This window comes from Equus caballus, chromosome 5 (genome assembly GCF_041296265.1).
Source record: "Equus caballus isolate H_3958 breed thoroughbred chromosome 5, TB-T2T, whole genome shotgun sequence".
Taxonomy (NCBI): Eukaryota; Metazoa; Chordata; class Mammalia; order Perissodactyla; family Equidae; genus Equus; species Equus caballus.
Window position 1 is genome coordinate 34,039,511 of NC_091688.1, and position 23,788 is coordinate 34,063,298.

Here is a 23,788-nt window from a genome sequence, read left to right on the forward strand (position 1 = left end):
GACCAAAGGGAGACACATTTCCTGGGAAACTGCCCTGAACCTCTATGCTGTCTGTTCACTCTCTCTTCCTTCCTCAGCTTCCCCTTAAAAGTTTCTGCTAAGCTCTGCTTACCTGTCCCTATGAAAGAAACACTTTTTTTCTGTGTGATTTCGAGAGATTTGTAGGCTTCTGAGATTGGAGCATTCTTCCTATTGCAACAGTCTTTTCGAAAAGTCCCTCCTTATCTAAGTCTAGATGTGTTTTTGTTTGACAATGCAAATATAAAAGCGTTTAACTCACATGCAGAATCACTGAAATCGCAGAATCCATATTTCGTGGCATCTACACGCACATGAATTTTTGTCCTTATCAGAACAGTGGAAATGATGCACAGAAGTAGCTCAACTGTGTTCATTTTACTTCTTGATACACACATTCTATCAACATTCTCTACCTTCAGCTTGTCGACAAGGAAGGAAGGACAGGAAGGAAAAGGAACTATGGGTTGTCCAGTCTTTCTCTTTCCTTTCATGTCATCGTTTTCAGCATAAGTGGTTGGCAAATACAGGGAAGTAACATAAGAAAGGACATGACAGGATTCCTTGGTCGTTCATTTTTCTTAGAATGCCATTGCCTCCTTTTTGCATTTGAACCAAGTTCTTCTGTGAAGGGAGAGTGTGGCCTTTGGCGCTGTCAGGTCAACTTATTCAGTCATAGAGGCAACGTGCTTATCTTATACTTGCTTTGAGCCTCTGAACTCCCACTGCATAGTGGGTCCACCTGGAATTCTGTGTTCATCAAGCATAGCGAATGCTATACACAAATGGGCAACAAGAAAGGCAGACAAGAATATTGCTGCTATCTTCTCTGCTCATGCGTAGGCGCCATTCTATCGGATTTCAGTTACAAAACTCATGTTCAAAGAACAAATTATTTAAAATTTCAAGGACACTTTTCAGACCTCCCTAAAAGTTTCTAATATGTGCGTGAATCATTCTCAGGATCTTTTTCTAGAAGATGCTGCGGCACGTACCTATGCATCTTTCCCTGGTGGTCTAGTGGCTAGGATTCGGCGCTTTCACCGCCGCGGCCCGGGTTCGATTCCCGGTCAGGGAAGTTAGCTTTGTTTTTTTGCATACCGACATTCTGTTGTTGCTGCGGCTCCAAATGCCTCCATGCTAACCGAGGCTCCCTTGCGCGCACCCCGCATGTCATCCCATCTTGGGGTATATCTGTACCGAGGAAACAAGGTGCCTGTGAAGAATGAAAAATTCCTGTATGCAGATTCAAACTCACTTGCCTCTGCCTCATTGTATTAGAAATTACTGATTTATGTGGGGTTTTAAAAAATAATAAAGGTAATTTCTACATGAAACGAGTTATATAAAATGACTTCTAAATCCATTAAGGTTTGATTGGCATAGGCACAGTTTTAGTAATGGGTGTAATTTTTCCCCGAGTTCATTGAAACCCTTTGAGCAGTTACATTCCAGAGACGTAGACAGCCGAGGTAATTTTACCACTGCCATTTGGTCTTTTGTGAAAATGAGAACACGTTTCTATATGGTAATTAGGTAACTTTCCGTGTAAGACCGGAACTACGAAAATAGATCAAGAATGATCTTATTAAAATAGCAAGTTATATGACAACAGACCTTCAGCGACCTGGTCCCGTGGTTCTCAAAACTGACTTCAGGTCACCTGGGAGAAGTTTGAGAGGCATGCGGAATTCCCGTGCCATCGTCTTAACCTGAGGATGCCGTAGGATGGCCCTGGGGACAAGAGGAGCCATACGATCACTTGCTGGTCTTGAAGATTGTGCGCAAGCAAGTCTTGGTTAAAATCGAGGCGTTCCGAGCCGCAACAATAATAGAATGTCGGTATGCAGAAAAGAAAGATTAAATTCCCTGACCGGGAATCGAACCCGGGCCGCGGCGGTGAAAGCGCCGAATCCTAACCACTAGACCACCAGGGAGAAACGCCTGTAGAGGTTTGCAGCATCTTCTAGAAAAAGACCTTAGGAATGATTCAGACACCTGTTACAGACATTTAGGGACGTCTGAAGAATGTTTTGAAGTGGTATATGTGGTGCTGGGTGCGGTGACTGCCACCTGGGTCAGAGGGTGAAAGGAGACTTTAGTGGCAGAAAAATTGGAAGAAAGATTGTCACAAGTCAAACCGGGGAAGAGAACAATTTTTCCTACGACATGTTTGTCACTCACCACAAGGATTTCTCACATTTCTTTCTTTTTTCCCTTCTTCATTGCTAAAATCTCTGTGCCTCTCTCACGTCTATGGTTTCCCCATGGTTGACTGAGGAAAACACGTCCCTCTTTTGCTCTCCCACCCCCCAAAAGGGATCCTATTCCTGATCTCCTCTGAATACGCCCCTCCCTAGTACAGAGGGAGGAACATTCAGGACCAAGGGGACATGCTCACCTGGAGCTGCACCCCTCTCCTGGGCCATGCTCTGTTATTTGAGACCTGGGAATGGCCTTCACAAATGCCTGAAGTCTGATTAGGCCTCTTCCCCATCAGTACTGCTGAGGTGGATTACGTCTCCAGATTGTGCAGGCAAGGATCAGCAAGTGGCCAAAAGAAGGACGTTTGCAGGGGTTTGGACAGAGCTTGCTGGTGGGGGGTGAGGTGTCCATACACCTGCACAAGACCCCTCTCAGTGCAGGAAGGAGCTGGGGCTAAAGGACAGGGTTCTGCCTGCACCACCATGCTCAGGCACAGAACGGTGATGCGTCTGTTCGAAGGGCAAATCTGGCCCCATGGGTCCTTAAGGAAGTATTTTTACGAAGGTAGGAGGAAAGATGTCACCTTATTTTACTGTTTATTAGCTTAACTTATAAGTTTAAAATATTTAGACATATAGTATGTGGGCCTCTATTTGTACTCTTCCCTACTTCTCTGACCTTCCAGGCCTGTCCATGTATCCAGCCGTCACCCCCTCACCTCAACCACTTGGATCCAAGGTCACCCTCTCTCAAACTGAGTCATTTCTTCACTCCTCCAACCAGGAAACCCTCCCCAGGCCCCACCCCCAGTGAATCACAGCACCCTTGGAAAGAAGCCTTTCCTACCCACCATGTCTATGAAGCACTGAGTCCTTTCTGCTTTAACCTCTGAGGCTCCCCGTCTAGTGAGGACACTGCCAAGTTCGTGGAGTAGTGCTATCACCTCCGCAGCGCAAGCAGCCCCCATATGGTTTAAAGGTAGTGGACTAACAGGGATGCATTTTCTCCTTAAAATTGTACTCAGTAGCATGTTTCCAATTAAAAAAAAATTGAGGGGGCCAGCCCCGTGGCCGAGTGGTTAAGTTCGCGTGCTCTGCTTCAGCGGCCCAGGGTTTCACCGGTTCAGATCCTGGGCGCGGACATGGCACCAGTCATCAGGCCATGGTGAGGCGGTGTCCCACATGCCACAACTAGAAGGACCCACAACTAAAATATACAACTATATACCGGGGGGATTTGGGGAGAAAAAAGCAGGAAAAAAAAAAAAAAAGATCAGCAACAGTTGTTAGCTCAGGTGCCAATCTTTAAAAAAAAATTGGTAAAACTGTTTCTGCTTCCTTTAACTTGAGGAATCTTCAGATTTCCTGCTAGGAGTTAATGAGAAGAGGGAGGAGAAGGGGACTATAAAGTTTCTTGGATGTTGGACTGGATGAATGGTGTAGTAGGCAGGGTTCGCCAGAGAAACAGAATCAATAGGAGATCTATACCTGTATCTGTACCTATATCTATATCTATGTCCACATCTATAGCTATATAGAGAAAGAAAAGAGAGAGAGATTTACTATAAAGAATTGGCTCATGTGATTACGGCATCTCAAGATCTGCAGGATGAGTTGGCAAGCTGGAGACCCAGGAGGGCTGATGATTTAGTTCCATTGGAGTCTGAAGACCTGAGAACCAGGAGAGCTGCTAGTGTAGTTCAAGGGCGAAGGCCAAGGCCGGCAGACTCAAGACCCAGGAAGAGCTGGTGTTGCAGTCCAAGTCTGAAGGAGGGAAAAACCCAATGTCCCAGGTCAATGGCAGTTGGGCAGGAGGAGTTCCCCTCTTCCTAGGGGGAGGGCAGGATTTTTGTTCTACTCAGGCCTCCAACTGATTGGATGAGGTCCACCCACACTAGGGAGGGCTATCTGCTTTACTCAGACTGCTGATTTAAATGCTAATCTCATTCAAAAACATCCTCACAGAAACACTCAGAAGAAGGTCTGAGCAAACATCTGGGCACCCCACGGCCCTGTCAAGTTGACACATAACATTAACCATCACAGATGGTGACACCTTATACTAAGCACACAGAAGAGAAAACTGCCTTGGCCGGCCTTTAGTTTGGGACAGCTCTTTTTTCAGAGCACTTATGCTTCTGCCCTATCTGGATATAGTGCAAAGACGTTTTCATCTGTTATATAAGATGAATTAAGAGAGAAAAAGCCCCTTCTGGCAGAGAAATGGCAGGTCTGGGGAAGAGTAGGCTAAAAACCCACCTCGCCTGTGCTTGAACCACCAATATGTTGATTCACAGTCAAACCTGCCGACCACTGGACTTCAGGGATCATGCTGAGTTGTTGTTTTTTTAAGTGAAATTCATATAACATAAAATTAACCATTTTAAAGTGAACAATTCAGTGGTGTTTCATACATTCACAAGGTAGTGCAACCACCATCCCTTCTAGCTCTGAAACATCCCCCAATAAAACCGTATATCCGTCAAGCAATTACTCCTCAATTGGCCCTCTTCCCAGCCCTTGAAGCTGCGAGTCTGCTGTTTCTAGGGACTTACCTACTCTAGATATTTCAAATAAATGGAATCACACAATATGTGACATTTTGTGTCTGGCTTGTTTCACTTAGCATATTTTTGGAGTTCATTCATGTTGTAGCATGTACCAGTACTTCATTCCTCTCTATGGCTGAATAATATTCCATTGTATGGATACACTACATTTCGTTTCTCTGTTCGTCTGTTGATGGACATTTGGGTTGTCTCCACCTTTTGGCTGTTATGCATAGTGCTGCTATGGACATTCATGTACAAGTATTTGTTTGAGTACCTGCTTTTAATTCTTTTGGGTATACCTAGTAGTGGAATTGCTGGATCACTTACCTTCCCACCAGCAATGCACGCTGACTCCAATTGCTCCACATCCCTGCCAACACTTTTCATTTTCTGGTTGTTTTTTTTAAAGATTGGCACCTGAGCTAACAACTGTTGCCAATCTTCTTTTTTTCTTTTTTTCTCTTTCTGCTTTTTTCTCCCCAAATCCCCCCAGTATATAGTTGTATATTTTAGTTGTGGGTCCTTCTAGTTGTAGTACGTGGGAGGCCACCTCAATGTGGCCTGATGAGCAGTGCCATGTCCGCGCCCAGGATCCGAACCAGCGAAACCCTGGGCCGCCATAATGGAGAGCACGAACTTAACCACTCGGCCACAGGGCCAGGCCCCACTTTTCATTTTCAATTGTTGTTTTTTAAATCTTTCCTTGCCTCTTCCTGACTTCCCTGCAACCCCTGGCATCCTTGGCTAATAGCTGGAACATGCCAAGCTCTGTCTTTGTCTTCACAAGGTCTTCTTCCCTGTGTCTCTGTATGCTCTCTCCTCTTCTTATAAGGACAGTAGTCATTGGGTTGAGGGTTCACTCTAACCCAGTATGATCTCACCTTAACCTGGATATATCTGTAAAGACGCTATTTCCAAATAAGGTCACATTTGCAGGTACTGCCAGTTAACACTTGAATATAAATCGTTTTGGGGGACACAATTTGATTCACTATAGTAATGATGGTAAATTTTAATTTCATTCAGTTTTTGTTTTGTTTTGTTTTCTTTTGGTGAGGAAGATTGGCCCTGAACCATCTGTTGCCAATCTTCCACTTTTTGCTTGAGGAAGATTGTTGCCGAGCTAACCTCTATGCCAATCTTCCTCTACTTTATGTGGGATTCTGCCACAGTGTGGCTTGATGAGTGGTGCTAAATTTGTGCCTGGGATGCAAACCTGCATACCCGGGCCACCAAAGCGGAGTGCATGAACTTAACCACTATGCCACCTGGGCAGGCCCTTTCTTTTTTTATTGTATTTAAAATACACATATTGACAGTTGGCAATGAAAAGTGAGGAAATCACTGTACTCATCCCCATCAACTCTCCTGATTCACTAAACTTAAACGAAATGAAATCTATTATAAACGTAAATCTATAAGTAACATAAATACACAGTATAAAGAATAATTAAAAAAAAAACACAAATGTTTCCTGGATGCTAATATAGAATATAAGATTACCAGTGCCTTTGAAACCCTCTCTATTATTCTCACCAAATCCTTCCCCTCATTTCCCCCAGAGGCAACTACTATGCCTGTATTTTTTCTCCTTCTTCCGGGGCTTGAGTGGCTTTCAGCCAGGTTATCTTCACTGCCTACAGTGGGGTGGGAAGTACTGCCTTTTTTCTAGTCTCCCAGAGATTTTGTGTAAAATAGAAGCTCTGTTTCTTGAATGGTTGGTAGAAATTATATTTGAATCCTGACTCACAGAGTCCATGAGCATAATACAATTAACATTGTTTTTATGCTACTACATTCGGGTGGTTTTTATATGCAGCAATAGATAATCAAAACCGAATTTGGTGCCTGGAAGTGGGATGTTACCATAACAATACCTAAAACATGTGGTGCTGTTTTGGGGACTGGCTGGCATCCGAAGCCTGATGGCTGATAGCAATGGCTTAAAGCAAAGTCAAGAATATATTATTGAATCCAGATGAAGAAGGACCTTTGTTTTGTAGTGTTAGAAAGCACATCAGCATTGTTGTGTGTAGCGCTGTGAAAATAGGAACTGTACCTAACGAATTCAGTGATCTAGCCAAGTAATTTTCCATGCAGAGTACCAAAGGAACTGCTTGTATTCTTCGAGTTGCTGTAGGGGACCAGAATATGCCACCCCAAAATATGCCACTTGGGCATAAGGATGATTTTGAGCTGGAGGCAAGTGAGAATCACCAGATGCAGAAAGAAGCCTTCCCAGAGCTTCTTTATCTGACTAAAAGCAGAAACTGCTGGAAAGTGAGGACTACGATCCATCTGCTCTGCCAGGGAAGATTTATAGCCACGAAGAAGACAGAAAGTCAGCGTCGAGATGGACCTGCACAAGCCTTACTCCATTACTTCTCCCATATATTTACCTTCCTACAGTTTGCTGCCCTTGAAAGTCTAAAACTCTTTTCCTTTGTCTTGTGACTAAATGAAGCAATTTATTTCTCTTTACTTAAGATGCTGTGGGGGATCAGAATTGGCCACCCCAAAATGTGTCTCTTTGGAATGAGGATTATTTTGGGCTGGTTACTTTTAAAAACTGCAGACTTGAGAGAAGCTCTAGAAAGCAGAATTTACCCTTTGTAAGAGATATTTACATTTGTAAAGGAAATCTCCATCTGGAAAGGTGTCTCCCTCTCTGTACCAGGAAGAAGAGGGGAAGACCTTCTCTCTAGAAACTCTTATCAATGCGGAAGGCAAGGACTTAAATCTGTATAATAACCTTACTCTAGTTTACTGTGCTTTTCTGGTAATCTCCCATAACTGACTCTTCCCATCCTCAACATCCTCCTATGTCTTTAGCTGAAGATGGTATTTAAGAGGAGAGCCTCTGCCATTTTGGCGAGTTGCTCAGTTTTCCTGAGTGTCTTCCCTGTATACATGTTATAAAGCTTTGTTTGATTTTCTCCTGTTACTCTGTCTCATGTCAATTTAATTCATTAGCCCAGCCAGAAGAACCCAGAGGGTAGATCTATCTTCCTCCCCTACAATGCTATATAAACCCAAGTTCTAACTACCCCTTTGAGTTTCTCATCATGCGTTTTCCCCTGCGTGATGTGTCCTGCATGTGTTAATAAACTGTTTTCTCTTGTTAATATATCTTTTGTCAGTCTAATTTTACAGGGCCGCAGCTGGAGAACCCAAGAGGGTATAAGGAATAAGAATTTTTTCTTCCCCTACACTGCCTATGACAAAACACTAGAAAAGAGAGATGAACAAAAGAACTAACAGCTCAGTTATCAATTGGAATTTGGAGGAAATGTAAAGGCTTGGGGCAGTTTCCATCTAGTAAGTGCTTCTCAAAGAAAGAGAAGGCTTCCACACAAAAGTCAAATCCGGGCAGTGTCAGCAAAACACGGTCACAGGGGAAAGATGAAGCTAAGGCTATACCTTTGGAAATGTTTATTAAGACCTCTGGTGGGTTGAAGTCATGCATCATAGACTCTTTCAGATAGAAAGAAGGCATTCTATCAGTCTTAAGGGCATACCTTAAAGATCTTTCCTGTTAATGAGGCTCTTAAGAATCTTAAGGTCATTGACCCCCCCCAGCAACCTCACTAGGAGCCCAAAGTAGAAACGGGCTTATCTCAAAGAGATTTGTGAATGTGACTTTTGTCTAATAAGGGGAATATATATTGATATGTAAGAAACTGTCCAAGCTTTCAAAGGAAGTGTATCAGCTTGAACTGAAAGGGACAGAGACAGTACAAAATTCAAAGAAGCCTTTGGCCCTCCAAACTTCTACGGACAGGAAGCAGGCTAAGAAAATGCTCAGCTGCAAACACTGGCTATTCTTATGGAAAAGATAGAATGACTCAGGAGATGGAAGGGAGGGACACAGAGAATCATTCCCAGTGAGTAGTACTGGCCTTAAGGACCTGGCAATAGGTACCTGACTGGATGTCAGAATTGCTATGGACCAGTGATTGCTGTCTGTCTCCAATTTCCCCCTTTTGAACAGGAATGTTGATAGCAGTTAACCCATGCCTGTCTCGATACTGTATGTTGGATATATGGGGGCCAGATAACTCATCCTTTTACTCAAGACTTTTGACCAAGAAGAAACTACCCAAGGAGCCTCATCTATGCCAGTAACAACTCAGAAATGAGACGAGTAGCTTATGAAGAGGTGGAGAACGTGAAGTTCTGGGGCAAAGGAAGGATATTTTGTGAACCAAAGGACAGCAGTCTCTGAGTGGGCTGTGACCCATCAAGCTTTAACCTAACAGCAGAAAGCCTAACCCCCTACACTGTGAAGATCAGGTAGAGGCCAGGGGCTGACAGCTCCTCTTGAATTATTTGCAGCCAAACCCTAGAGTGCACCCTGCGTTAACCTCCAGGTCCCAGCTCCAGCACTTGGGGCAGATCTCGATCCTCTGCAGCCAAGGTCTCTGCCTCGCCATCCTGGGCCTGAGAACCTGGAAGCACAACAGATGTGGCTGATTCCAAAAGCCAGTTTCCTTCAGCCAGTATGGGTGATTGCATAGCACAGCCTTGTAGCCTCCATAGCTTTGTAAATGGAAGAACAGGAGGAAGAATTAGGGACCATGGTACCCTGTTTGTCCTGGAAGTTCCCCAAGGATCAGACTCAGTTCACACTATTCTTGTTGTCAGGAATTCCAGGAAGGAGGTTATGAGCTGAATAACCACGGTAACTGTATCTGTTGTCTTGCTCATCATTTTATTTGCAGCTCCTTGCAGAGTACCTGGCACATAACAGTTGTCAACATAATGTTTGATGAATGAATGAATGCATGCGTGCATGAACAAATAGATGAATAATAGGTACATATTCAGAGACTAGGGACAAGCCAGGATTTTGTGTTTTTCTAAAAGCCTTCAGGAAGACCAGCCAATTATAAGAAAGTTTGCTTTAGTCAAAAGAGAATTTCCTCTCCATGGTCTTCCTGTCCTGACTTCTGAGCTACGAAGGACACCTGAGAGGATGAAAAGTCGGCTTTGGCTGAGGGGAAAGGCCAGCTCACTGGAGTTCCTGGTGTGAGGACAAACACAGACTGGAGTCCTGGCAACACATTTCTTATACTACATCAGAACTTCTCAAGGTGACATGGGTCCACTCCCCAGGGAGTTGACAGTGGGCTAACAGGAAGGGAAGCCAGAGAAGTTAAAATGGGAAGGGCTTGATGACTAATGGATTTGCTGGCTAAGGGGACTTCAAGGAAGTCCCCTTCCTGTCTGTCTTGTTTCCCTAAAGGGATGTTACCACCATTTATTGAGAGAGGGGACATTGGAAAAGACTGCTGCTTAGGGCGTGGGGAGAAGATGGACTCAGTTTGGGAGATGATGACCCCGAGAGCCAAGGGGTCGTGTGGAGCAAGTAAGTGGATGCCTGGATGGATTTAGAACTCAGAGAAGTACTGGAGACACAAATTTGACAGTTGTCTGTATAACTGCAGACACAAGAGTGGTGAAATCACCCAAATAGAGTGTAATATGAAATGAGAAGAGTTAGGGCCAATGGGAAAGCACATAAAGGGTTATTTCTTTAGGACCTTCACTGCAGCCGTATGTATAAGAGGCGTGTCCAGCTATAGGAGAATAGCTGGATAAATTAGAGCACATTAATGCGTGAAATACTGGGCTGCCCTTTAAAATTGGCCAGAGGTCATTGGGTTTCTCCAGCTGTTTGGCATCTGCTGCAAGAATTAACTGAGTGGGAAAGAGCCTTAGCTGTTTTCTGTAGTAGCAGCGCCCACTTGCAAAGAACTTCTGGCTGTGAGATTCTGTAGCAAAACAGCACTCAAAGGATTCTCTTCTGGAGGGAAAAGAAGTACAGGAACCTCTAGTTTGGCCATAGATGACTCCTGAGCATGTAGGATAAGAGAAGCTTGGAAGCATCTCCTCCTGGACAAGTAATTCATAGACCTTTGGATTAGAATTAGAACTTCGATATCTAAGAGGAAGGAAGGATCAGGAAAAAGGCAGGCTATGGTCAAGAGAAGGCTCTTTGGTGATGGTGACTCAAGATTTCAAGTGCCCCTGAGTGGGACTGAACCACCAACCTTTCAGTTAACAGCCAAATGCGCTAACTGATTGCACCACAGAGACCACATCAGTACTTAGCTTCTTGCAGATCATATTTATAGATCTTTAATGAAACACTGTTATTCCCCTGCCTGGATTCCAGCCTCTTCACCCTGAGACTGCAAGTAGGTCTGAGTTGTGTGATTCTAAAAGCCACGACAGGAAACCATTCCCACAAACTGACACTAAGGTCCTGGCTTCCTTTCTTCCCAATTCCTTAGCGACAGCAGGAAACAAATGCCTTTTTCTCCCAAAGTTGAGACCTAGACGCGAGTAAAACCAAATTCACAAGCTGAGAGAAATGAGAGTAGCTTGAGCGAATGGAGCAGGGGCCGGTGAGTAGTGGGGAAATAGCTCAACACTGATTTAAAATAACACCCCTGCTTGGGAAGTCAGGCTGGTGTCCTTACTTCAGTGAATTCCTTTGAAGCCCAGTTTCATCATCTCTCTATGAATTTTAAACCCATATGCTGAGCATTTATTCAAAGACTAACTTCGATATGGAAGTGAGCTCTGAAGCTCTACCTGAATATGATTCTCAAGAAGCACTAAATATCCCATGGAGAGGCAAAACATCATCTGGGCACCTGAGAGAAGGAGTAGGTGGAACGCTCCCCCACCAGCTCCCCATCCCACCACACAAGGAGTAATTCAAAAATATCACTAATGAGCCATGGCTCTTCATAGAGAATCACTAATTTATGAGTACAACTAGAATTTTTTACATGAAACCCTGAAACTGACCTGCAAGTTACTTCGAAACAAGAAAATTAGTTTTAGTAATAAATGTAATCTCCCCAGAATCTTTGGAATTTTAAAAGCAGTTAACTTTTCAAAGTTCTGTAGAGCCTGGGCCATTTTACCTAACCTTCTGACATTTCCATTGGTAGATCTCGCATTCAGAAGGACATAACTAGAGAAATTCAGACCATATGTTACACTTACTTAAGCTCAGAAAAACAACCTACACTGTTCCATAGTCGAGGTTTGCTAAAGGTACAGGAGCCACCGCAGAAAGTCTGACTCCACAGAGCCGAGATGCATCTTTTTTTCCGTAAATTTTCTTACAAGATCTGATGATCAACTCCTATAAGAAAGGGGAAGGCCAGGTAGCTACAGAACCTAAAAGGGGTATTGACTTGAACACCAACATTCTCACATAAATAGAGGGGTAATAGCCCAGGAAAATATTAAGAGAGCTGACAGGAGCTGGGAGCTGAACTTAAAGGAACTCCGCAACAATGGAAGAGGGCATTTCCTGGAATGTGAGGATGGCGTTAGAGAAAAGATATCAACTAGAGTGAAAAGAGTGAAAAAGGGGAACACATGTTCGGGAAAGAGGTCTACAAAGGATAGGCATCGATGAGAAAGGCAAACAAAGGTTAAGGCAAGACAAGAAGGTGGAGCATTTATTCAAGGACCTTAAATATAATGCAGATACCACGGGGGTGCAGAGATTTGGGAAGAAGAGAACTGAGATCTGCTATGTACTTTGGGGAACCAATTCGTGAACAGATACTAAACTCAACTGGCTGACAGCGGCCCGGCCGTCTTGGCGTCAAGCAGCAGGAGAGCTGCCATCTCCTTTGGGGAGCACCCGCAGGAGAAGATGGATGCGGGGCTGGAGAGAGGGATGGCGTGGGTGGACGCCGAGGCGGGAAGGGGAACGCCGTCCAAAGTCCCATCTCGGTGTGGGGAGGGGCGCGGGGGAGGCAAGAGTTCCGGGGAACGCCCTGGCCACTTGGCCATAGGACGCGGAGCGTCGCTGAGGCCACTGGAAGAAAACGCTGGCCAAGCGTCGCCCCACCCCACCCCCGCCACCCCTCCGCCCCCAGCCCCTCCCCACCTGCTTGCCCGTGGCGTTTTCCGGAACGGCCTCCTGTAGCTCCCTGCTCTGTGTCCTCCGCGGCGGGCTGGTCTCGCTAGCCCGACGGACGGACGGCTCGAGGGTCACTGGCCCATCTCCGCCTCTCGGGCGCCGCGGCCGGGCCCTCGGCTCCCGCGCCCGCGCGAGACCCAGACGCCCCTGGCGCCCAATCGCCGGGCCCCCGGGACACGCAGCGGGGCCAGGACCCGGCAGGCGGCGGCGGGAAAGCTGCCGGCGCCTTGGCTGGCGCGAGGGGCGAAGCCAGGGACCACAGGTCTCGGCAGGTGGCCCGACCGGTCCAGGGAGACCCCTGCCCCATCCCGCCCGCACCCCCAGCCCCGGCCCCAGCCCCAGCCCCCGCCCCCACCGGCGGCCCCAGCTCGGGAGGGACCAAGGGGCGGCTTGGGGGCCGCGACACTGTCGCGGCCGAAGCCAGGCTGCGGGAGAGTCGAAGCGCGTGCGGGGGCCGGCGGCGGGGCTGTGCGCCCGCGGCCACGGCGGGAGGGAGGCGGCCCCAGCCACCGAGGAAGAGGGGAAGCGAGGCGAGCGTCCGAGGAGGAGGAGGGGAGACGCCCAGGGGGCGAGCGGGGGCCGAAAGGTCTGCCGTTGGCAGGGGTGGAGGGAGCGTGGCAGGGTCAGGGCTGGACGTGGCGGGTGGCCTTGTCGGGAGGCCGAGGCCAGGGGGCGAGGGGCGAAGCGAGCGAGCTCCGGCGCGGGCTAAAAGTGTGCGTGGTGGGGGGAGGGGTCGCGGCCGCCCGCGCCGCGCCGGGGAGGCGGAGGTCGGGCGGTCGGCAGGCGGGCAGGCGGAGAGGAAGAAGAAAGGCTTCCCTGACCGGGAATCGAACCCGGGCCGCGGCGGTGAGAGCGCCGAATCCTAACCACTAGACCACCAGGGAGCGTCGGGCTTCGCGCCTCGCCTGCGCCTCCTGGACCCGGGGCCCGCAGCCCGCCCGCTCGCCGCTCCCTCGCCGCCGGGGCCCCCTGCCTTGCGCAGGCCAGCCGCCCGCCGCCCCGGCCCAGGCACGCGCCCTCGCCGGCTTCCTGCTCGCCGCGCCCTCAAAACGCTGCGCGCGCCTCCTGCCCGCACGCACGCGCGCGCACACACACACACGCACAGCCGCACGCCCGCCGCCCGCCGCCCGCCGCCCGCCTGCGGGGCGGGAGGGCCCCGCAGCTCGGCAAAAGGTCGGTCCGCTGCGTTGGCCGGGAATCGAACCCGGGTCAACTGCTTGGAAGGCAGCTATGCTCACCACTATACCACCAACGCCGCACAGCCCGGCCTGCCCCGAGACGCCGGCCCGGGGCTCGCGCCACAGCCGTCCCGCCGCCGCCGCCGCCGCCGCCTGGCGCAGCCCTGCTCCGACGCCCCGCCCGCCCGCAGCGCGGCGCTGCCACCGGCGCCACCAACCGCCGCCCCGCGCCAGCGCCAGCGCCGCGCCCGACGCGGCAGCCCTCGTCCGCCGGGACGGACCGCCTCTGGGGGGCGCCCTCGCTGCCACTCCACCAAGCGACCGCCATTCCGACGCCGACCGCCCCGCCAAAGCCCCGGCCGGGCGCCCGCCCTCCACCGGCCGGCTCGCCCCAGCCCTTCTCCACCGGCTGCTCGGCGAGGCAGCTGCGCGCACCGAGAGGGGACCCACCCGCCGCCCGTCCCGGCAGCTGTGCAGCTGTGCAGCTGTGCAGCTGTGCAGCTGTGCAGCGCGCGTCGCGCGTCGCGTCGCAGGGAGCCCCGTGCGCCAGCCGCTGGGGGCGGGCCGCTCGTCGGGCGCTGCGGGGAGCAGAGGAAGCCTTGGCTCGGCCGTGCCGAACGACCGCCGCCCGACGGCGAGGGGGCCTCGGGGAGGGGTCCCCGTGGGCAGGCCGGGCACGGGTTGGCGGCCTGCGCCTGGCTGCAGGGCGGGGCAGGGCGAAGAAGCGCCCTCGGGGGCAAGCGGCAGGACGCAGAGCGGCGCCAGCCACCAAAAAGGGACGTCTTGCCTCCCCGTCGGGGAATCGAACCCCGGTCTCCCGCGTGACAGGCGGGGATACTCACCACTATACTAACGAGGACGGCGGCGGCCGCCCTGGCGCACGACCGCTCTCCGGCTGCCTGCCGACGCCGACCCCCGCCCTCGAGGCCCTGCCCGCCACCGGTGCCCGGCACGTGTGCCCCATCCGACCCGACAGCCAAACGACCGCGTCATCCAGCAAAGCGGACCGCGACCCGCACCCGGACCCGCACACGACCCCGACCCCGGCCGCGCGCCCGGCCCTGGCGGCGCCGGCGGCGGCGGCGGCGGCGGCGGCTGGAAATGCCGAGTCTGCGACGCCTCTTGCCTCCCGTGCGGAGATCGCGCCGCGAGGAAGAGGCCCTCTCGAGAGGGCCAGCGAGGCGGCGAGGAGAAGGGGGGCGCGCGCCGGGCCGCGTCCTTGTCCCGGCCGGCGCCCGGGGTGGGCGACGGGGCGGCGGCGGCGGTGGAGCCGGGCGAGTCCGCTGGCCTTGCTCCACGTCGGCCGGCGCGCGCGTCCCGTCCGTGGCGCGCCCACAAAGACGCCCGCCAGGCGCCGCGGGCGGCCAAGGGCCCCGCCGGCCGCGTCGGCTCCCAGCCAGGCGAGCGGCCACGCGCCCAGGCCCGCCGTCAGGATGGCCGAGCGGTCTAAGGCGCTGCGTTCAGGTCGCAGTCTCCCCTGGAGGCGTGGGTTCGAATCCCACTCCTGACACGCCGACCTTTTGGCCCGCCCAACCAACGCCCGCCTCCCGGGCCTCCCGCACACCCGAGCGCCGCCCTTGGCCGCCTTCCTGGCCGGCCCGGGCTGGCGCTCCGGCCTGTGGCCGCCGCGCCAAACTCCAGGCCCCTACACGCACGCCTCTCGACCCCACCAGCTTCTCACGCCCGCCGCTGCGCGGGCCTGGCGCACTCAGCCCAGGAGGCTGCCCCAGCGCCTCGAACCCACTGGCAACCGGCCTTCCCGACACAGCGCGCGCGCCCCCGCCCACTCACTCACACACCCTTCGCACCGGACCCCACACGCGGGGGCTTCAGGACTTCGCGCCACATCGTTCCTCGCCTGCTCTCCCCTTCCCCCTCCGCACACGAGCCCCCCCCCCCATTAGGGGGTTGTGTAGCCCTCCCTCACACTCGCGCTCCCACTCCCACTCCCGCTACCCCACCCCACCCGACCCCACCCCACCCCACCCCACCCCACCCCACCCGACCCTGCGTGTGCAAAACCCTCCAAGGGTCACCCTCCGACTTCTGCCTGGCGCACAGCGCCTCGCTCTTGGAGCGCCACGCCTGCGCAACGGGCGGCACACCGTCCAACACGCTGGCCTTTCCCACAGCCCCCGGCCGCCCGGCCCGTCCATCCTCTCCACACCCTGCTCAGGTCGCCGTCCCCATCTCGCTGGCCTGTGGTGCCCACCACGACTTTTCACCTCGGGGCCTCGCCCGGGCCACACATGCCTGCCTCCCGGGCCCCACGCAGCCCGGCCTTCTGCTCGCCAGCCCAGCACAGCGCCCTCCCTGCACGGGGCCTGCCTGGCACGCGGGCCCAACCCGGCAAGCTGGCTCCGGGGAGCAGCGAGCCGAAGCCCTGGATCCCCGTCGCCCACACGCAACGTCGGGCCCACGGCCGGGGCCAAGCCCCGTCTGCACGCGCCAAGGCGCCTCGGGGACCCAAACCCACGACCACACGACGGCGCGCCTCCTCCGCGGGCGGCCCGCCAGCCGGCAGCCACTCTGCCAAAGCGCGCCCGCCATCCAAGAACGCGCTCCTGCCTCGCCACCAAGGCACCCCGGAGCCGGACCCTTGCGGGCGAGCCGTCGGCCAGAGCGCAGGCGCCAGGCTCAGGCCCCTCGGGTCTCTTGGCATGAGCGCCGCTCAGCGGCGGGCGGCCGAGGCGGCGCTCCCCAGCCTGCGGCTCCCACGGCCGCCCCCACGCCACGGCCCTCCCACCCAGCCCTGCCCTGCACGGCCCTGCCCTGCCCTGCCCTGCCCTGCCCTCGCCCGGCAGGCCGCGCCGTTGGCGCCCGCGCACGGCCACGCGCCCAGCGCACCCGAGGGGAAGCCCGCCGCCCAGGGGACTTGGGCACGGGCCCGTGGGTCGTCGAAGGGAACGTCGCCCGCCACACATCGCCGCCCCTCGTTGTCATCCGAGCGCGGGCCAGGCTGGGCGCGGCTCCTGGCTTCCTCTGGCGACGCCGGCAGGGTCGCGGCGGCCCTGGGCCGGACACAAGGCGCGGCATGGGCCGAGGCCGCCCCGCTCTGTCGCGGCTCCTCCGCGCCTCGGCGCACAGGTGCCACCGCGCCTCCGTGTCTCCCTGCACCGCACCCCCTCCGACCGCGCCTGCCCCCCCCCCGCCCGCCCCCGAGCGCCCTCCAGGGCCCCGCAGGGCCGTGACCAGTGTCGGGCGGCTGGTGGCGAGCGCCGCTGGGGCGGCGCCTGGTGGCGCCGGCCACCGGTGCATGGGTGGTTCAGTGGTAGAATTCTCGCCTGCCACGCGGGAGGCCCGGGTTCGATTCCCGGCCCATGCAGCACCCCGTCCCCTTTTGGTCCCGCGGCCCCGACGTCCAGCTTAGGCTGCCTCTCTCCTGCGCTCGAGGCCGCCGCCACACACCAACACCTTCCGCCCGCCCCGGGCCCTCGCTCTCGCCCTGGAGACAAAAGTCCCCCCCCACCCCCGCCAAACACGCACCCCGGGAACCAAACGCCCGCCCCCCCAACCCCCCGTGCCCTGACACATTCACGGCCCAGCCACTCTCGTGCCCGCGCACCTTCCTTCCTTGTCCCTCTTCTCTTCCTTCCCGTGACCCCGCTCGAGTCACGCGTTTCCCTTCGAGGGACACTCTCCCGCAGCACACGCGGGCCCATGCACGCCCCACCTCCTCACGCTCCGCCACCTTTCCCCGCTCTCCGGCTCGCCCTGACCCCGGCCGGCAAGTTACGCGGCGTTGGCACTGCCGGCAGGAAGGAACGTGCCGCTCCTACGGGTGACCCACCGCCTTCTCCCGGAGGGTCCCAGTGTCCTGGTGGCGCGCCCTCGAGTCTTTCCAAAGAGTTCCGCGAGATCGTCACCATGCACGCCCGCCGTGTGTTCACCTGATCCCGCTCGGCCGCCATCGGTTGCCAACGCTCGCCGGCCCCTCCACCACCGAAACCACCTGCGCCGCCACCGCCACCCAGTCCACCCACCCCGCCCCTCACCCCCACACCCCGGCGCCAGCACCAAGTCCACCACGGGTCAGCACCGGCACCACGACGAATCCTCGCCGCCACCCCCGCCCCCAGGACGCCCCGAGGACACTGCCAAGTCCGCCGCCACCCCAGCCTGCAAGCCCCAAGCCGCACCCCCAGCCCCAGCCCCTCCACCTCCACCCTCACCACCCCCCTACTGCCCCAACACCCCGACGCCTGTCAGGCCCCTCCTCCCCGCGCCCCCACTTTCCAAATCCTTCCCGGCCGGGGATCCTCCGTTCCGTTGGTCCCTTTGGCCTCTTCTCAACTCAACCCCCAACGCACACCCGAGACGCGACTCTCCGTCCCCAGGACAGGTCGTTTCTGTCTCTGGGGCAGTGGCATTCCCCGCCCTTGCCCGCTCCCCACCCCTCCTCTCACCCTACTCCTTAGCCTCACCACCTCGCAGCGCAGCACAGCACAGCCAGTCTCGCCCGCCGGCGTCCTCTCCCACCGCAGGGGCTTCCGTCTTCCTCGCACCGGAGCCCACTGCCCCTGCTTGCCACCCGCCGCTCCTTACCGCCTCCAGGCACCCCCGCCCCACCATCCGCCAACAACCCCGCGGACCCTATGGTCCTCTCTCGCACGACCCGCCCCGAGGACTCGCTTCCCCCGGCCCTGTCCCCCCCCGCCCCCCCGCCTCAGGCCCCTCGTCCCCACCCCAACCCTAGATCTCACCCGCCGCCACCCGTGCCGGCCAAGGGGCCTGGCCGCCCGGAGCCCCTGCCTGAGCGGCCCGTTCCCGCAAGCCCCGCACCTCCTCCGGGCCCGCGGCGCTCCGCTCGCACACCCGGGACTCCTCCTCACGCCACCCACCGCGCGGCTCACCGCCGTGCCCTCTTCCTGGGGTCACTTGGCCCTGTGCCCTGACCCGCGTGGGGGGCCACCCACCGGGACCGACGCCTCCATCCCGCACCGTCTCCCGCCCCCGCACGCGCACGCCCAGCACCCCGGCCGGGCCCGTGGGGGAACTTCCCGCGCTCACGGGGCGCACCCCTATGCCCACGGGGGCGCCTTGGCGCAGGGGAGAACGGCTCCGTCAAAGTCCAGCGTGGGGCCCGCGGCAGCTTCCTGCCGCTCATCGGCTCGGCCCTCCCCTCTGCCTCGGCCGGAACCGGTCCCTGGACAGATACTCAGCTCCGCTGGCTGACGGCGGCGCGCCCGTCGTGGCGGCAAGGGGCCGGAGAGCTGCCATCTCCTTTGGGGAGCACCCGCAGGAGAAGATGGATGCGGGGCTGGAGAGAGGGATGGCGTGGGTGGACGCCGAGGCGGGAAGGGGAACGCCGTCCAAAGTCCCATCTCGGTGTGGGGAGGGGCGCGGGGGAGGCAAGAGTTCCGGGGAACGCCCTGGCCACTTGGCCATAGGACGCGGAGCGTCGCTGAGGCCACTGGAAGAAAACGCTGGCCAAGCGTCGCCCCACCCCACCCCCGCCACCCCTCCGCCCCCAGCCCCTCCCCACCTGCTTGCCCGTGGCGTTTTCCGGAACGGCCTCCTGTAGCTCCCTGCTCTGTGTCCTCCGCGGCGGGCTGGTCTCGCTAGCCCGACGGACGGACGGCTCGAGGGTCACTGGCCCATCTCCGCCTCTCGGGCGCCGCGGCCGGGCCCTCGGCTCCCGCGCCCGCGCGAGACCCAGACGCCCCTGGCGCCCAATCGCCGGGCCCCCGGGACACGCAGCGGGGCCAGGACCCGGCAGGCGGCGGCGGGAAAGCTGCCGGCGCCTTGGCTGGCGCGAGGGGCGAAGCCAGGGACCACAGGTCTCGGCAGGTGGCCCGACCGGTCCAGGGAGACCCCTGCCCCATCCCGCCCGCACCCCCAGCCCCGGCCCCAGCCCCAGCCCCCGCCCCCACCGGCGGCCCCAGCTCGGGAGGGACCAAGGGGCGGCTTGGGGGCCGCGACACTGTCGCGGCCGAAGCCAGGCTGCGGGAGAGTCGAAGCGCGTGCGGGGGCCGGCGGCGGGGCTGTGCGCCCGCGGCCACGGCGGGAGGGAGGCGGCCCCAGCCACCGAGGAAGAGGGGAAGCGAGGCGAGCGTCCGAGGAGGAGGAGGGGAGACGCCCAGGGGGCGAGCGGGGGCCGAAAGGTCTGCCGTTGGCAGGGGTGGAGGGAGCGTGGCAGGGTCAGGGCTGGACGTGGCGGGTGGCCTTGTCGGGAGGCCGAGGCCAGGGGGCGAGGGGCGAAGCGAGCGAGCTCCGGCGCGGGCTAAAAGTGTGCGTGGTGGGGGGAGGGGTCGCGGCCGCCCGCGCCGCGCCGGGGAGGCGGAGGTCGGGCGGTCGGCAGGCGGGCAGGCGGAGAGGAAGAAGAAAGGCTTCCCTGACCGGGAATCGAACCCGGGCCGCGGCGGTGAGAGCGCCGAATCCTAACCACTAGACCACCAGGGAGCGTCGGGCTTCGCGCCTCGCCTGCGCCTCCTGGACCCGGGGCCCGCAGCCCGCCCGCTCGCCGCTCCCTCGCCGCCGGGGCCCCCTGCCTTGCGCAGGCCAGCCGCCCGCCGCCCCGGCCCAGGCACGCGCCCTCGCCGGCTTCCTGCTCGCCGCGCCCTCAAAACGCTGCGCGCGCCTCCTGCCCGCACGCACGCGCGCGCACACACACACACGCACAGCCGCACGCCCGCCGCCCGCCGCCCGCCGCCCGCCTGCGGGGCGGGAGGGCCCCGCAGCTCGGCAAAAGGTCGGTCCGCTGCGTTGGCCGGGAATCGAACCCGGGTCAACTGCTTGGAAGGCAGCTATGCTCACCACTATACCACCAACGCCGCACAGCCCGGCCTGCCCCGAGACGCCGGCCCGGGGCTCGCGCCACAGCCGTCCCGCCGCCGCCGCCGCCGCCGCCTGGCGCAGCCCTGCTCCGACGCCCCGCCCGCCCGCAGCGCGGCGCTGCCACCGGCGCCACCAACCGCCGCCCCGCGCCAGCGCCAGTGCCGCGCCCGACGCGGCAGCCCTCGTCCGCCGGGACGGACCGCCTCTGGGGGGCGCCCTCGCTGCCACTCCACCAAGCGACCGCCATTCCGACGCCGACCGCCCCGCCAAAGCCCCGGCCGGGCGCCCGCCCTCCACCGGCCGGCTCGCCCCAGCCCTTCTCCACCGGCTGCTCGGCGAGGCAGCTGCGCGCACCGAGAGGGGACCCACCCGCCGCCCGTCCCGGCAGCTGTGCAGCTGTGCAGCTGTGCAGCTGTGCAGCTGTGCAGCGCGCGTCGCGCGTCGCGTCGCAGGGAGCCCCGTGCGCCAGCCGCTGGGGGCGGGCCGCTCGTCGGGCGCTGCGGGGAGCAGAGGAAGCCTTGGCTCGGCCGTGCCGAACGACCGCCGCCCGACGGCGAGGGGGCCTCGGGGAGGGGTCCCCGTGGGCAGGCCGGGCACGGGTTGGCGGCCTGCGCCTGGCTGCAGGGCGGGGCAGGGCGAAGAAGCGCCCTCGGGGGCAAGCGGCAGGACGCAGAGCGGCGCCAGCCACCAAAAAGGGACGTCTTGCCTCCCCGTCGGGGAATCGAACCCCGGTCTCCCGCGTGACAGGCGGGGATACTCACCACTATACTAACGAGGACGGCGGCGGCCGCCCTGGCGCACGACCGCTCTCCGGCTGCCTGCCGACGCCGACCCCCGCCCTCGAGGCCCTGCCCGCCACCGGTGCCCGGCACGTGTGCCCCATCCGACCCGACAGCCAAACGACCGCGTCATCCAGCAAAGCGGACCGCGACCCGCACCCGGACCCGCACACGACCCCGACCCCGGCCGCGCGCCCGGCCCTGGCGGCGCCGGCGGCGGCGGCGGCGGCGGCGGCTGGAAATGCCGAGTCTGCGACGCCTCTTGCCTCCCGTGCGGAGATCGCGCCGCGAGGAAGAGGCCCTCTCGAGAGGGCCAGCGAGGCGGCGAGGAGAAGGGGGGCGCGCGCCGGGCCGCGTCCTTGTCCCGGCCGGCGCCCGGGGTGGGCGACGGGGCGGCGGCGGCGGTGGAGCCGGGCGAGTCCGCTGGCCTTGCTCCACGTCGGCCGGCGCGCGCGTCCCGTCCGTGGCGCGCCCACAAAGACGCCCGCCAGGCGCCGCGGGCGGCCAAGGGCCCCGCCGGCCGCGTCGGCTCCCAGCCAGGCGAGCGGCCACGCGCCCAGGCCCGCCGTCAGGATGGCCGAGCGGTCTAAGGCGCTGCGTTCAGGTCGCAGTCTCCCCTGGAGGCGTGGGTTCGAATCCCACTCCTGACACGCCGACCTTTTGGCCCGCCCAACCAACGCCCGCCTCCCGGGCCTCCCGCACACCCGAGCGCCGCCCTTGGCCGCCTTCCTGGCCGGCCCGGGCTGGCGCTCCGGCCTGTGGCCGCCGCGCCAAACTCCAGGCCCCTACACGCACGCCTCTCGACCCCACCAGCTTCTCACGCCCGCCGCTGCGCGGGCCTGGCGCACTCAGCCCAGGAGGCTGCCCCAGCGCCTCGAACCCACTGGCAACCGGCCTTCCCGACACAGCGCGCGCGCCCCCGCCCACTCACTCACACACCCTTCGCACCGGACCCCACACGCGGGGGCTTCAGGACTTCGCGCCACATCGTTCCTCGCCTGCTCTCCCCTTCCCCCTCCGCACACGAGCCCCCCCCCCCATTAGGGGGTTGTGTAGCCCTCCCTCACACTCGCGCTCCCACTCCCACTCCCGCTACCCCACCCCACCCGACCCCACCCCACCCCACCCCACCCCACCCCACCCGACCCTGCGTGTGCAAAACCCTCCAAGGGTCACCCTCCGACTTCTGCCTGGCGCACAGCGCCTCGCTCTTGGAGCGCCACGCCTGCGCAACGGGCGGCACACCGTCCAACACGCTGGCCTTTCCCACAGCCCCCGGCCGCCCGGCCCGTCCATCCTCTCCACACCCTGCTCAGGTCGCCGTCCCCATCTCGCTGGCCTGTGGTGCCCACCACGACTTTTCACCTCGGGGCCTCGCCCGGGCCACACATGCCTGCCTCCCGGGCCCCACGCAGCCCGGCCTTCTGCTCGCCAGCCCAGCACAGCGCCCTCCCTGCACGGGGCCTGCCTGGCACGCGGGCCCAACCCGGCAAGCTGGCTCCGGGGAGCAGCGAGCCGAAGCCCTGGATCCCCGTCGCCCACACGCAACGTCGGGCCCACGGCCGGGGCCAAGCCCCGTCTGCACGCGCCAAGGCGCCTCGGGGACCCAAACCCACGACCACACGACGGCGCGCCTCCTCCGCGGGCGGCCCGCCAGCCGGCAGCCACTCTGCCAAAGCGCGCCCGCCATCCAAGAACGCGCTCCTGCCTCGCCACCAAGGCACCCCGGAGCCGGACCCTTGCGGGCGAGCCGTCGGCCAGAGCGCAGGCGCCAGGCTCAGGCCCCTCGGGTCTCTTGGCATGAGCGCCGCTCAGCGGCGGGCGGCCGAGGCGGCGCTCCCCAGCCTGCGGCTCCCACGGCCGCCCCCACGCCACGGCCCTCCCACCCAGCCCTGCCCTGCACGGCCCTGCCCTGCCCTGCCCTGCCCTGCCCTCGCCCGGCAGGCCGCGCCGTTGGCGCCCGCGCACGGCCACGCGCCCAGCGCACCCGAGGGGAAGCCCGCCGCCCAGGGGACTTGGGCACGGGCCCGTGGGTCGTCGAAGGGAACGTCGCCCGCCACACATCGCCGCCCCTCGTTGTCATCCGAGCGCGGGCCAGGCTGGGCGCGGCTCCTGGCTTCCTCTGGCGACGCCGGCAGGGTCGCGGCGGCCCTGGGCCGGACACAAGGCGCGGCATGGGCCGAGGCCGCCCCGCTCTGTCGCGGCTCCTCCGCGCCTCGGCGCACAGGTGCCACCGCGCCTCCGTGTCTCCCTGCACCGCACCCCCTCCGACCGCGCCTGCCCCCCCCCCGCCCGCCCCCGAGCGCCCTCCAGGGCCCCGCAGGGC

General features: G+C 59.3%; 8 non-coding genes across 8 annotated transcripts; 1 reads left to right on the top strand and 7 right to left on the bottom strand.

Moving 5' to 3' along the window:
- The first annotated feature begins 1,024 nt into the window (after window positions 1-1,024).
- Window positions 1,025-1,096, top strand: TRNAE-UUC (transfer RNA glutamic acid (anticodon UUC)). Its single transcript has one exon. It is a non-coding gene; the product is annotated as a tRNA-Glu (tRNA).
- Window positions 1,097-1,883: 787 nt separating this feature from the next.
- On the bottom strand, window positions 1,884-1,955 carry TRNAE-UUC (transfer RNA glutamic acid (anticodon UUC)). Its single transcript has one exon. It is a non-coding gene; the product is annotated as a tRNA-Glu (tRNA).
- Window positions 1,956-13,540: 11,585 nt separating this feature from the next.
- On the bottom strand, window positions 13,541-13,612 carry TRNAE-CUC (transfer RNA glutamic acid (anticodon CUC)). The gene has a single exon. It is a non-coding gene; the product is annotated as a tRNA-Glu (tRNA).
- A 299-nt stretch (window positions 13,613-13,911) lies between these two features.
- TRNAG-UCC (transfer RNA glycine (anticodon UCC)) lies at window positions 13,912-13,983 on the bottom strand. The gene has a single exon. It is a non-coding gene; the product is annotated as a tRNA-Gly (tRNA).
- Window positions 13,984-14,693: 710 nt separating this feature from the next.
- On the bottom strand, window positions 14,694-14,765 carry TRNAD-GUC (transfer RNA aspartic acid (anticodon GUC)). Its single transcript has one exon. It is a non-coding gene; the product is annotated as a tRNA-Asp (tRNA).
- A 5,471-nt stretch (window positions 14,766-20,236) lies between these two features.
- Window positions 20,237-20,308, bottom strand: TRNAE-CUC (transfer RNA glutamic acid (anticodon CUC)). The gene has a single exon. It is a non-coding gene; the product is annotated as a tRNA-Glu (tRNA).
- Window positions 20,309-20,607: 299 nt separating this feature from the next.
- Window positions 20,608-20,679, bottom strand: TRNAG-UCC (transfer RNA glycine (anticodon UCC)). Its single transcript has one exon. It is a non-coding gene; the product is annotated as a tRNA-Gly (tRNA).
- Window positions 20,680-21,389: 710 nt separating this feature from the next.
- On the bottom strand, window positions 21,390-21,461 carry TRNAD-GUC (transfer RNA aspartic acid (anticodon GUC)). Its single transcript has one exon. It is a non-coding gene; the product is annotated as a tRNA-Asp (tRNA).
- Window positions 21,462-23,788: the final 2,327 nt, after the last annotated feature.